We start from the raw sequence: 11,649 nt of genomic DNA on the forward strand, positions 1-11,649 counted from the left end.
CCTTCACGTGCCTCGAATTCCCTTGCCTAGAATTTCCCTGCCCTGCCTTGACGTGCCCTGCCTCAAATTGCCTTGCCTGTAATTGCCTGCCCTGCCTTGCCTTTCATCGAATTGCCTGGCCTGGAATTCCCCTGCCCTGCCCTGCCCAGGATGAGCTGTGATGAAGGATGCTCCTGGGGTTTCTGGCTGGGAAATGTATTAGGGGTCACACGTACCTAGGCTGAGGTAAGGAGAATACGTGTCCGGGGTAGCAGTGGTGCTGGTAGCCCTTCACTGTCCATTGAGGAGCTTCTTCTGCATGATCTTACACTCGTGCCCACCAGCCGCTGAGACGTTGGTGGGCAGCACCTGCTCACTGCGTCGGGTTCCTGCCGCTCCTGGCACTGCAGACTGGGAAACTGCTCTTTGGGGGCCGGGGGAAGTGGCTCAAGCCTGTAATACCAGCACTTTGGGAGGCCGAAGCGGGTGGATTATGAGGTCAAGACATCAAAACCATCCTGGTCAATATGGTGAAACTACGCTTCTACTAAAAATACACAAAATTAGCTGGGCATGGTGGCGCGCGCCTGTAAAACCAGCTACACAGGAGGCTAAGGCAGGAGAATTGCCTGAACCCAGGAGGCGGAGGTTGCAGTGAGCCGAGATCACGCCATTGCACTCCATCCGGCATAACAAGCGAAACTCTGTCAAAAAAAAAACCAAAAAACAAAAAACTCCTCTTTGGAGCTTCTGGGTGAGGGCAGCAAGTCGGGAGACTGTGTACGTGGAAGTGCCCGCTCTGCAGCAGCTTCCATCACCAGCCTGCGCCTGTGCGCTCCTGGAAGACCCAGCAGCACCGCCTGTACTTGCGATTGGCTCCCCGTGAGGGGCCGGCCTCTGAAAACTTCACGGTGGCCCGCCTCTGGCGATGTCACGGCGATGCGCCTCTGGCGCACATACGGGCCTCCAGCGCAAAGACGGGCCTCCGGCGACGTCAGGGCGACGTGCCTCCGGCGCACAGGCGGGCCTCCGGCGACATCAGGGATACGTGCCTCCGGCGAACAGACGGGACTTCCGCAACATCACCGCGACGCTCCTATGGCTCACATACGGGCCTCCCGCGACGTCATGGCGACGTGCCTCCGGCGCACATACGGGCCGCCCGCGACGTCAGGGCGACGTGCCTCCGGCGCACATAAGGGCCTCCCGCGACGTCGGGGCGACGTGCCTCCGGCGCACATACGGGCCTCCCGCGACGTCGGGGCGACGTGCCTCCGGCGCACATACGGGCCTCCCGCGACATCGGGGCGACGTGCCTCCGGCGCACAGCCGGGCCTCCAGCGACATCGGGGCGACGTGCCTCGGGCGAACAGACGGGCCTTGGGCGACATCACCGCGGCGCTCCTCAGGCGCACATACGGGCCTCCAGTGACGTCACGGCGACGGGTGTCCGGCGCACATAGGGGCCTCCAGTGACGTCACGGCGACGGGCGTCCGGCGCACATACGGGCCTCCCGCGATGTCACGGCGACTTGCCTCCAGGAACGTCACGGCGGCGCTCCTCGGGCGCACAGAGATGGGCCTCCCGCGACGTCACAGAGGCGGACCTTAGCGACCTCACGCGGAGGTGTGTTGCCGAGGAGCTGGGTTGTCCTCTCCGCAGGGCAGAGCCTGGTCACCTCCACCTCCCGCTGCATCCTGTGTGCTGCTCGCTGGAGAAGGGGAGGTAACAGACGCCGACCCAGCACCTTGTTTCTGTGGTTAAAGATAGAGAAAGTGCGTCCGGACCCTGGGAAGGTGGGAAGTTTCCTTCAGGCCAGGAGCTCAGGAGCAGCCTGGCAAAGCGGGGGACCCCATTTCTGTAGTCACACCTCAGCCTCCCACCTATTGAACCCCAGGGTTCAAGGCTGCGATGAGCTGTGATTCTCCCACAGCACTCCAGGCTGCAAGACTGAGGTAAACCCTGTCTTAAAAAAATAAAAAAGAAAACTATCCAGGCGTGCCCCATTGGGGGGCTGCTTAAAGAAACACAGGCTGCCTGGGCCCGTAATACCAGCGCTTTGGGAGGCCGAGGTGGGAGCAACAGGACAAAACCCCGTCTCTACAAAAAGATACAAAAATGAGTCAGGCACAGCGCAGGCCTGGCCTAACATTTTGTATTTTTCTGTGGAGATGGAGGGGGCAGATGCTCCCATTTTGCCAGGCCGGTCTCCAACTCCTGAGTACAAGCCATCTTCTTACCTTGGCCTTCAGAGTCGTTGGGATTAAAGGTGTGAGCCGAGGCGCCCCACTTGGGTTAGGCTATTTAATACCAAAGTCCGTGGCCCGGCTTCCTGGCTGACATCCGTAATTCCAGCACTTTGGGAGGCCAAGGCAGGTGGATCACCTGACATCAGGAGTTCAAGACCAGTGTAGCCAACCTGATGAAACCCGGTTTCTACAAAAACTAGCCACATGTGGTGGCACATGCCTGTAGTCCCAGCTACTCAGGAGGCTGAGATGGGAGAATTGCTTAAACCCAGGAGGCAGGGGTTGCGGTTAGTCGAGATCACATCACTGAACCCTAGCCTGGTTGACAGAGCGAGACTCCAGAGTTTGAGACCAGCCTGGGCAATGTAGTGAAGCCCTGACTCTACAAAACAAACAAGTAAAAAAGGCAGGTGTACCGTGTCCACTTGTGTCCCCCGCCACTTAGGATGCTGAGGCAGGAGGATGACCTGAGGCCAGGAGCAGGTCTGTAGTGAGTAGGATCATCCCACAGCACTCCATCCTGAGCAAAAGAATGAGACCATGTCTCTAGATAGCTAGCTAGATAATTGATGCGTAGTTTTCTATCACAGTTTTTTTCCCTACATTTGAGCATATTTTTCTAAAGTAGCATTCAACGCAACAGCATTTTACCGTGTTATTAGTTGTTAATGTGATTATGTTTTCCTGAAGTACAGTATCCTCTACAAAAGCAGTTTTAGTCTGTCAGAGCACACACATAGGTCCTCAAGTGAATTTGCCTGATGTTGGTAACCTTGGTACCATTTTCTCCCATTGATTGGATCAGTCAGTAGTTTCAGGTGACTGTTACCCTTGGAGGAAGAGCGGAAAGGCAACAAGCAAGGGCACTGGTGTCCAGTGCCTTCTAGAAGCATTTTCACCTTCCCTTCCCTTAAGGTTTCCCTTGATGAACATGGAAGTACTGTATGTAGAATTGACCGTTCCAGCATCTTTGAATATTAGGCCAAATTTAGATGTCTTCTTTTTATGAGAGGCACCCTGGTAGGCTGGGGGAGTTACACATGAAGTCTGCTCTCAGCTTCACTGTCCAGAGATGCAACATGGTCCAATCAAATAACATTCTCTGAGCCGGTTTCTCTTTTACTTATTTTATTTATTTTTTATTTTTTAGAGACGGGGTCTTGCTCTTTTGCAGTGGCGTCATCTTGGATCACTGCAACCTCCACCTCTCAGGTTCAAGCGATTCTCCTGCCTCAGCCTCCCGAGTGGCTTGGACTACAGGCACGTGCCACCACATCCAGCTAATTTTTGTATTTTTAGTAGAGATGGGGTTTCACCATTTTGGCAGGGATCGTCTTGATCTTTTGACCTCATGATCCACCTGCCTTAGCTTCTCAGAATGTTATGATTACAGGTGTGAGCCACCACACTTGCCCTGAGCTCATTGGTTTAGCTGTAAAATAAGAATAACTACTATACTAATCTAAAAAGACAGCTTATTTTATTGTCTTTTGTTTTCTATGAAACTGTCTTTAGCACAGTAATTATTTTCTTTGCCATGCCACATTTGTTTTTGTTTTGTCTTTGTTTTTCTTTTAGAAGGAGTCTGTTTTTTTGTTTTTGTTTTTGTTTTCTTGAGATGGAGTCTCACTGTTGTAACCCAGGCTGGAGTGCAGCGGCATGGTCTTGGCTCATCCTGTATCATATCCACGGAGAGACCTTTTTTCCTCCGGGGCCTGGGAAGCAGCCAGGTTCCATGAGTTAAATGCAGATCTGAACCATCCCAAGCCGGGATTAAAGTACACACCCTCCTCTTCTGAAAAGTAGCTAAGGATTCCAACTTGGTGTGGTGGAGAGTGTGGCAGAGCCAGACCAGACGAGGACTGATCACCTGGAGAAGCATGCTGTCAAAGGCCTTGGTAAGTGCTGAGTGCCATAGCTCACACCTGTAATCCCAGCACATTGGGAAGCTGAGACAGGTGGATCACTTGAGGCCAGGAGTTTGAGTAGAGCCTGGGCAACATGGCAAAACCTGTCTCTACTCAAAACACACAAATTAGCCAGGTGTGGTGGTGCTTGCTTCTAATCCCAGCTACTCAGGAGGCTGAGACAGGAGAATGGCTTGATCTAGGCAGGCAGAGGTTGCAGCAAGCCAAGATCATGCCACTGTACTCTAGCCTGGGCAACAGAGTGAGACTCCATCTCCAAAAAAAAAAAAAACCATAAAGAGGAAAGGTCTACTTCTGGGGGTTGGGTGGGGGACTGCTGACCAAACTGGAAACTTTCTTCAGGTGGGGTTGTTTGTTTGTTTTGAGATGGAGTCTGGCTCTCTCACCCAGGCTGGAATGCAGTGGCACAATCTTGGCTCACTACAACCTCCGCCTCCCCCTCTTCAGGTTCAAACAGTTCCCATGTCTTAGCCTCCTAAGTAGCTGAGATTACAGGCATGTGCCACCACACCATCTAGTTTTTTTTCTTTTTTTTTGCAGAGACAGGGTTTCACCATGTTGACCAGGCTGGTCTAAAACTTCTGACCTCAAGTGATCTGCCCACTTTGACCTCCCAAACTGGGATTACAGGCATGAACCACTGCACCCAGCCCCTTCAGGTGGGTTTTGAGGCTTCACTACGATACTAGTTTCCTGTTTCTGCTGCAACAAATTACCACACACTTAGAGCTTAAAACAGCGTAGATGTGTCTGGGCATGGTGGCTTATGCCTGTAATCCAACACTTTGGGAGGCTGAGGCGGGTGGATCACCTGAGGTCGGGAGTTCGAGACCAGCCTGACCAACGTGGAGAAACTCCATCTCTACTAAAAATACAAAAATAGCTGGGTGGGGTAGTGCATGCCTGTAATCCCAGCTACTCAGGAGGCTGAGGCAGGAAAATTCCTTCAACCTGGAAGGCGGAGGTTGCAGTGAGCCGAGATCGTGCCATCACACTCCAACCTGGGTAAAAAGAGCAGAACTGCATCTAAAAAAAAAAAAAAAAAAAAAAAAAAGCAACACAGATGTATTCCCTTACAGTTCTGAAGGCCAGAATTCTAAAGTCAGTCCCACTGACTCAAGGTGGGAGCAGGGCAGGTACCTTCCCAGGCTCTGTAGGAGAATGAGTTTCCTGGCCCCAGAGGCTTCCTGCAGTCCTCAGCTTGTGCTGCCCTTCTTGAATGACTGGAGGTTCCTGCTTCCAACACTACACTTCCCATCGCTCTCCATCACCTGCTCTGTTCTGATAAGGATCTGGGTGAGTACATCAACCCCACTGTGACAAGCCAGAATAATCTTCCTGGCCAGAAGTCCTGAACTTCATTACATTTGCAAAGCCCCTTTTACCATGCAAAGTCATGTTCACAGGTTCCTGGGATTAGGTTATGAGCATCTTGGGGGGTCACTCTCAGCCTATTACAGGTATGCTGCAAAACTATTAGACCTTCCTGGTGTTTCAGTGATTGGAAGGAAAAGGGTTGGGATTTTTGCTTTGGGGGTTCTCTGAAACTTGTTTTGTTTTTTCTTTGTTGAGATGGAGTCTTGCTCTTTTGCACAGGCTGGCTGCAGTCTTCGTTCCCTGCAACATTTGTCTCCTGGGTTCAAGTGATTCTTCTACCTCAACCTCCTGAACAGCTGGTACTACAGGTGCTTGCCACCATGTCTGGCTAAGTTTTGTATTTTTGGAGGAGATGGGGACATGGAGGGGGTAGTGGAAGGTGGGGGAGAGGACGGAAATTTCTGCTATGTTGCCCTCAGCTCAAAGCGGTCCACTTACCTCTGCTCCCTAAGTGCTAGGATTACAGGCCTGCATCACCTCACTGGCTGCTGTAAAGTCTTATTTCCACACAGCTGAGACATGTTTTAGGAAGTTTGCCAAAAGACCCCTGGAGACATTCTCATTGTGGCCTCCTTGTTGTCTTATTTAATTTGATTGATGTTTTCTGCCCTCCTCCTCTTCAGAAATTAAAAGGATAAAAAGAGATACGAAACTTTAAAACTTTTCTTAGAGTCTCCAGTTAAACTAATTATGAGAACCACCGAAAAAGGGAAGAATGTTTTCAAAAGCAGTAAAATGATATGGACTGTTGAGAAGTAAAATATAGGAAATAAATCATCATACGTTGATGTTGCTCTGACATAGGGACGTATTATTGACAATCAATCTTTGCTCAATTTTCAGAGAAATGCAGTGATGGTATCACCGATCTACATAAACACATTGAAGAACTATCCAAAAGAAAATATGGGATGTTGAAGAACTGTCTGAAAGAAGATATGGTATGTCTAAACTGGAAAAATCCTGTAATGCTTTGTTCATGAGAGTTTACACAATGGAGTCAGTGTTCATCTTGTAGTGTCTGTCCAAGTATTAGGAACATTCTATCTTTCTAGGTTACTGCAAAGCTAAGGAAAAGTTGTATCTCTTAAATTATCAGTCAGCATTTCTTTCAAACTTTCAGCATGGATATTGGGGATTCATTTACATATTTATTGCAAAGCCCTGGATCTTAGGGATTTAATTAATATTGTTTATTTTTAAACTAATGGTTTCTCTTTATCTGCTTTGTTAAATTCAGTATTTGGTCAGGCATGGTGGCTCATGCCTGTAATCCCCGCACTTTGGGAGGTCAGCTTGGCCAAGTCTCTTATCCTGTCTGAGGCTTAGTCTGCTCTTTAGTGGTCGTGAGAACTGAAGGTCTATCTGGAAGATTTGATAACATGCCAGTGCTTCACATAACACCGGGTATATAGATACATAATAAATGCATCTTCCTTATGTTTGTATTTACTTACTTATTTTTTGAGACAGAATCTTGCTCTGTTGCACAGACTGGAGTGCAGTGGCATGAGATCTTGGCTCACTGCAACCTCTGCCTCACGGTTTCAAGCAATTCTCCTGCCTCAGCCTCCCAAGTAGTGGGGATCATAGGCGTGCACCACCATGCTCAGCTAACTTGTGTATTTTTAGTAGAGATAGGGTTTCACCATGCTGGCCAGACTGGTCTTGAACTACTGACCTCAAGTGATCCACCCGGCTTGGCCTCCCAAAGTGCTGGAATTTCAAGTGTGAGCCACTACACCCAGCTTATGTTTTTATGATATTGTTAATTTAGTACTACTCTGAGTTAAAATCATTTGCTATTAAAGTTTTAGGAATTCACTGTTTTATATATTGAATGGCAATTTTTATAAATGTCAGTGCTTTTATAAGGTGCAACTGATTATGTTGTGGGGCTTTTGTTGTGATGGTCGTTTATTAGATTATTCTCTTTAAAACAATGTTCAGCTGTTGTGAAACTATAAAAACAGTCTTCACGTTTTATAATTTTAAAGCAATATTAATGGTGATTGCCTTAGGGAAAGATACTTTCTCTGTAATATGAAAGTATGATATTCAAGTTTAGTGTACAGCAAAGGATATTAAATCTAAGCACTAATGTGCACTTGAAACGCTAGTACAAATATCAGTGTTTAGCAGATAGACCTTAACACATACTGATAGCAAATAAACGGAGCTGTTTTGATGGGAGACTATTGTTTATGTTTGATTTTAATATTCCTCATGCTCCTGACTTTTTTTTTTCTTTGAAACAGAGTCTTGCTCTTTCACTCAGGCTGGAGTGCAGCGGTGTGATCTGGGCTGACCGAAACCTCCACTTCTCAAGTTGAATTTATCCTCTTGCCTCAGCCTTTCTAGTAGCTAGGACTACAGGTGAGTGCCACCATGCCCAGCTAATTTTTGTATTTCTAGTAGAGATGGGGTTTCACCATGTTGGCCAGGCTAGTCTCAAACTCCTGACCTCAGGTGATCCACCCACCTTGGCCTCCCACAGTGCCGGGGTTACAGGTGTGAGCCACTCCCACCTGGCTAACTCTTGACTTTTTTTTGAGATGGAGTTTTGCTCTTGTTGCCCTGGCTGTAGGGCAATAGCTCAATCTCGACTCACTGCAACCTCTGCTCCCTGGGTCAAGCTATTCTTCTGTCTCAGCCTCCAGACTAGCTGGGATTACAGGCATATGCCACAGTTAATTTTATGTTTCATTAGAGATGGGGTTTTTTTCATGTTAGTCAGGCTAGTCTGGAACAGTGTACCTCAGGTGATTTGCCTGCCTCAGCTTCCCAAGATGTGGGGATTACAGGTGTGAGCCACCATGCCCAGCCCAGCTCTTGACTTTTTAAAGCTGTTCTATTAGTTGAATCTTGAGTAAATAAATGCCAGCTTAAAAGTTGCAGTTCATGGAATCTTCTGTTTCTGTTATTTAAAAAAATTGTTTTTATAAGTCCAATAAGGTTACACTAATGTTTATGTTTTGAAAATACTACCTCTCCCATTCCATACTATATGTATTAAATAATACTAGCTGGTATGCTTTTCTCACTTTATAATGTGGTTCAGATTTCTGTAGAAAGTCTGACTGTATCTCCATTGCCTTAAAGTAGTGGGATCTACCTATCTTTTCTTTTTGAGCTGGAGTTTTGCTCTTGACACCCATGCTAGAGTGCAATGGGGTGATCTTAGCTCACTGCAACCTCTGCCTCCTGGGTTTAGGTGATTCTCCTATCTCAGCTTCCCATGTAGCTAAGATTACAAGCACTCACCACCAAAAACTGGCTAATTTTTGTGTTTTTCAAGAGATGTGGTTTTGCCATGTTGGCCAGCCTGGTCTCCAATTCCTGACCTCAGGTGATTCACCTGCCTTGGCCTCCCAAGTGCTAGGATTACAGAGGTAAGTCACCCTGCCTGACTGTAGTGGGATATTTCCTGCAACCTTTGATGAACAGAATATTAGCATTCTTGGTGTCATTTTTATTTTCCTCACACTATTTTTCTTTGGACTGAATTACAATAACAGAAGTAAACATCAAATTATAAAAGTTAAAGAGCAATGCCTGGCTCAGTGGCTCATGCCTGTAATCCCAGCACTTTGGGAGGCCAAGGCAGGTGGATCACGAGGTCGGGAGATCGAGGCCATCCTGGCAAACGTGATGAAATTTCGTCTCTACTAAAAGTATAAAAATTAGCTGAGCATGGTGGCGGGCACATGTAGTCCCAGCTACTCAGGAGGCTTAGGCAGGAGAATCACTTGAACCTGGGACACGGAGGTTGCAGTGAGCTGAGATTGTGCCACTTCCCTTCAGCCTGGTGACAGAGCGAGACTCCATCTGAAAAATAAAAAGTTAAAGAGCAATACAGATTGTGTTTAGATGATCTCCCTCTTTCTTTTTGTCCTTATAGCTCAAACAGTCAAAGCCAATGGTCTGTTGATGGTCCTATACCCTTTTCGCCAGTCTCACGTTGAAGATCTTTATGTCGAAGGACTTCCCAAAGGAATGTTTTTTCCTTTGTGAGACAGAGTTTTCACTCTTGTTGCCTTGGCTGGAGTGTAGTGGCATGATCTCGGCTCACTTCAACCTCTGCCTCCTGGGTTCGAGCAGTTCTCCTGCCTCAGTCTCCATATGGGCCAGGCTGGCCTCAAAATCCTGACCTTGTGATACGCCTTCCTTGGCCTTCCAAAGTGCTGGGGTTACAGGCATGAGCCTCTGTGCCCAGCCTATTTTCTGTATTTTTTATCTTCCCCTTTTTAATTTATCTGGGTCCAGCCTTGAGTCAGTCATGCCAGTGTTAGCTTTGGAAACACGAACACCACCCACACGTGGCTGGCTGCAACTTACATTTTCTTTTACAATGTTGTGCTACTTTTGCTGAAGAAAATAGTACCCATGTCTTGCTTTTAGGCCTGAGATTTTTAAAGCATATATGGGACGATATGATTCTTTTTGTAGATATGTAGAGGAAAATGGTCTTGAATGCAATGCAATATTAAAGTATCCCACTTGAGATTTTTGTGGTATACTTCAAAGAGCTGCGTGTTGCCAAGTTACCACTTTACTTGTGAGGACACATCCTCCATGAAGCAACTTCTGAGGCAATTTGAAATTTTTTTTTTTTGTTACTCTGTAGAAACCTCAACTGAAGATTTAGTTGTGCTCAGGCATTCAGATTGTCTTTTTTTAATTCTTTTTATGAAAGGGAGTCTTGCTCTGTCACCCAGGCTGTAGTGCTGTGATGTGATCTCAGCTCACTGCAACCTCCCCGTCTTGGGTGCAAGCAGTTCTCCAGCTCAGCCTCCCGAGTAGCTGTGATTCCATGTGCCTGCCACCATGCCCAGCTAAGCTGTGTGTTTTTAGTAGAGATGGGGTTTTACCATGTAGGCCTGGTTGGTCTCAAACTTTTGACCTTGTGATCTGTCTGCCTCAGCTTTCCAAAGTGTTGGGATTACAGGCAGGAGTTACTGTGCCCAGCCTGTCTTTTCATTTTAAAACCACCCCTGGTGATTAAATAGGTACTAATGGATATTCCTTTGCTAAATATTGCCTAGTGAATATTAAATATTCTCACCTTTCAGACATGAACTTATGAATTCAATAACTGAAGATTTACAGCTTGATACACCAGTTTCAGGAGGTATGTCTTCAGTCTTAAGTCAGATGAGAGGATTATGTGCAATAATTATTTAATGATTAACATTGATTTCTTTAATGGTAGCTTCCACCTGAAATAATACGTCTCTGACTATTAATTATTTTCCAGGATAAGAGAATTCATGTTGTCAAAATTCCAATACTCTCTAAAACAGTCAACTCATTTTCTTTGTATTAACCCATTATAAATATGTGTAGATAGTGGATAAATGGGTAGACAGAAGTAAAACAACAATCTTTGTCCTACTTGTCAGATGTAAGATTTATTTGGCACAGTGCATCAAACAGTTTATTGTTCCGAGTCTATGCCAGTCAACTGAGGAAGCATTCGTCAAATCCTCACGATACCCAGAACATAAGAAGGTTTCCTTTTAGAGTGTGGAGCCATACATATCATGTCTTAATTGTTAGATGCATTTTCAAAGAAATCGAATTGATTTTCTCACTGGTTTTGGCTCTGGCGTGGTATGGGGACAAAACAGAATGGAATTAAACTGTTTAGATTTACTAAAATCTAAATTTTAGATTGCCAGCAATATATGTCCCTAGTCTCCCCATAGCAAATGTCGCCTGCTAGCTGTCTGTCTGTCTGTCTGTCTGTTTGTTTGTTTATTGAGATGGAATTTTGCTGGCTTCCCCATGCTGGAGTGCAGCGGCATGATCTCAGCTTGCTGTATCCTCCCACCTTCTGGGTTCAAGCAAATCTTCCTACTTCATGTTTCAAGTGGCTGGGATTCCTGGCACCTGCCACCATGGCTGCCTAACTTTGTATTTGTAATAGAGATGGGGTTTCACCATGTTGGCCAGGCTGCTCCTGAACTCCTGACCTCAGGTGATCTGTCTGCTTCGGCCTCCCAAAGTGCCGGGATTACAGGCGTGAGCCACTGTGCCTGGCCTGCTAGCTGTTCTTGAGCACACCGAGTTCTGCTTTTTCCCAGCTTTAATGAATGTCTGGTTCTTCCTTTTT

At 46.8% G+C, this 11,649-nt stretch overlaps 1 long non-coding RNA gene across 5 annotated transcripts; it reads left to right on the forward strand.

Moving 5' to 3' along the window:
• The first annotated feature begins 1,624 nt into the window (after positions 1-1,624).
• On the forward strand, positions 1,625-10,752 carry LOC144580572 (uncharacterized). 5 transcript variants are annotated; one of them, XR_013530424.1, is made up of 9 exons: positions 1,625-1,705; positions 3,808-4,127; positions 4,698-4,816; positions 5,237-5,453; positions 5,754-5,842; positions 6,378-6,475; positions 7,793-7,910; positions 8,833-8,926; positions 10,607-10,752. It is a non-coding gene; the product is annotated as an uncharacterized LOC144580572 (long non-coding RNA). The 5 variants fall into 5 exon arrangements; XR_013530427.1 differs by lacking the exon at positions 8,833-8,926 and having other exon boundaries at positions 5,730-5,842; XR_013530423.1 differs by lacking the exon at positions 8,833-8,926 and having other exon boundaries at positions 10,607-10,748.
• The last annotated feature ends 897 nt before the right edge of the window (positions 10,753-11,649 follow it).

The sequence above is a fragment of the Callithrix jacchus genome, chromosome 20, assembly GCF_049354715.1.
Source record: "Callithrix jacchus isolate 240 chromosome 20, calJac240_pri, whole genome shotgun sequence".
Classification (NCBI taxonomy): domain Eukaryota; kingdom Metazoa; phylum Chordata; class Mammalia; order Primates; family Cebidae; genus Callithrix; species Callithrix jacchus.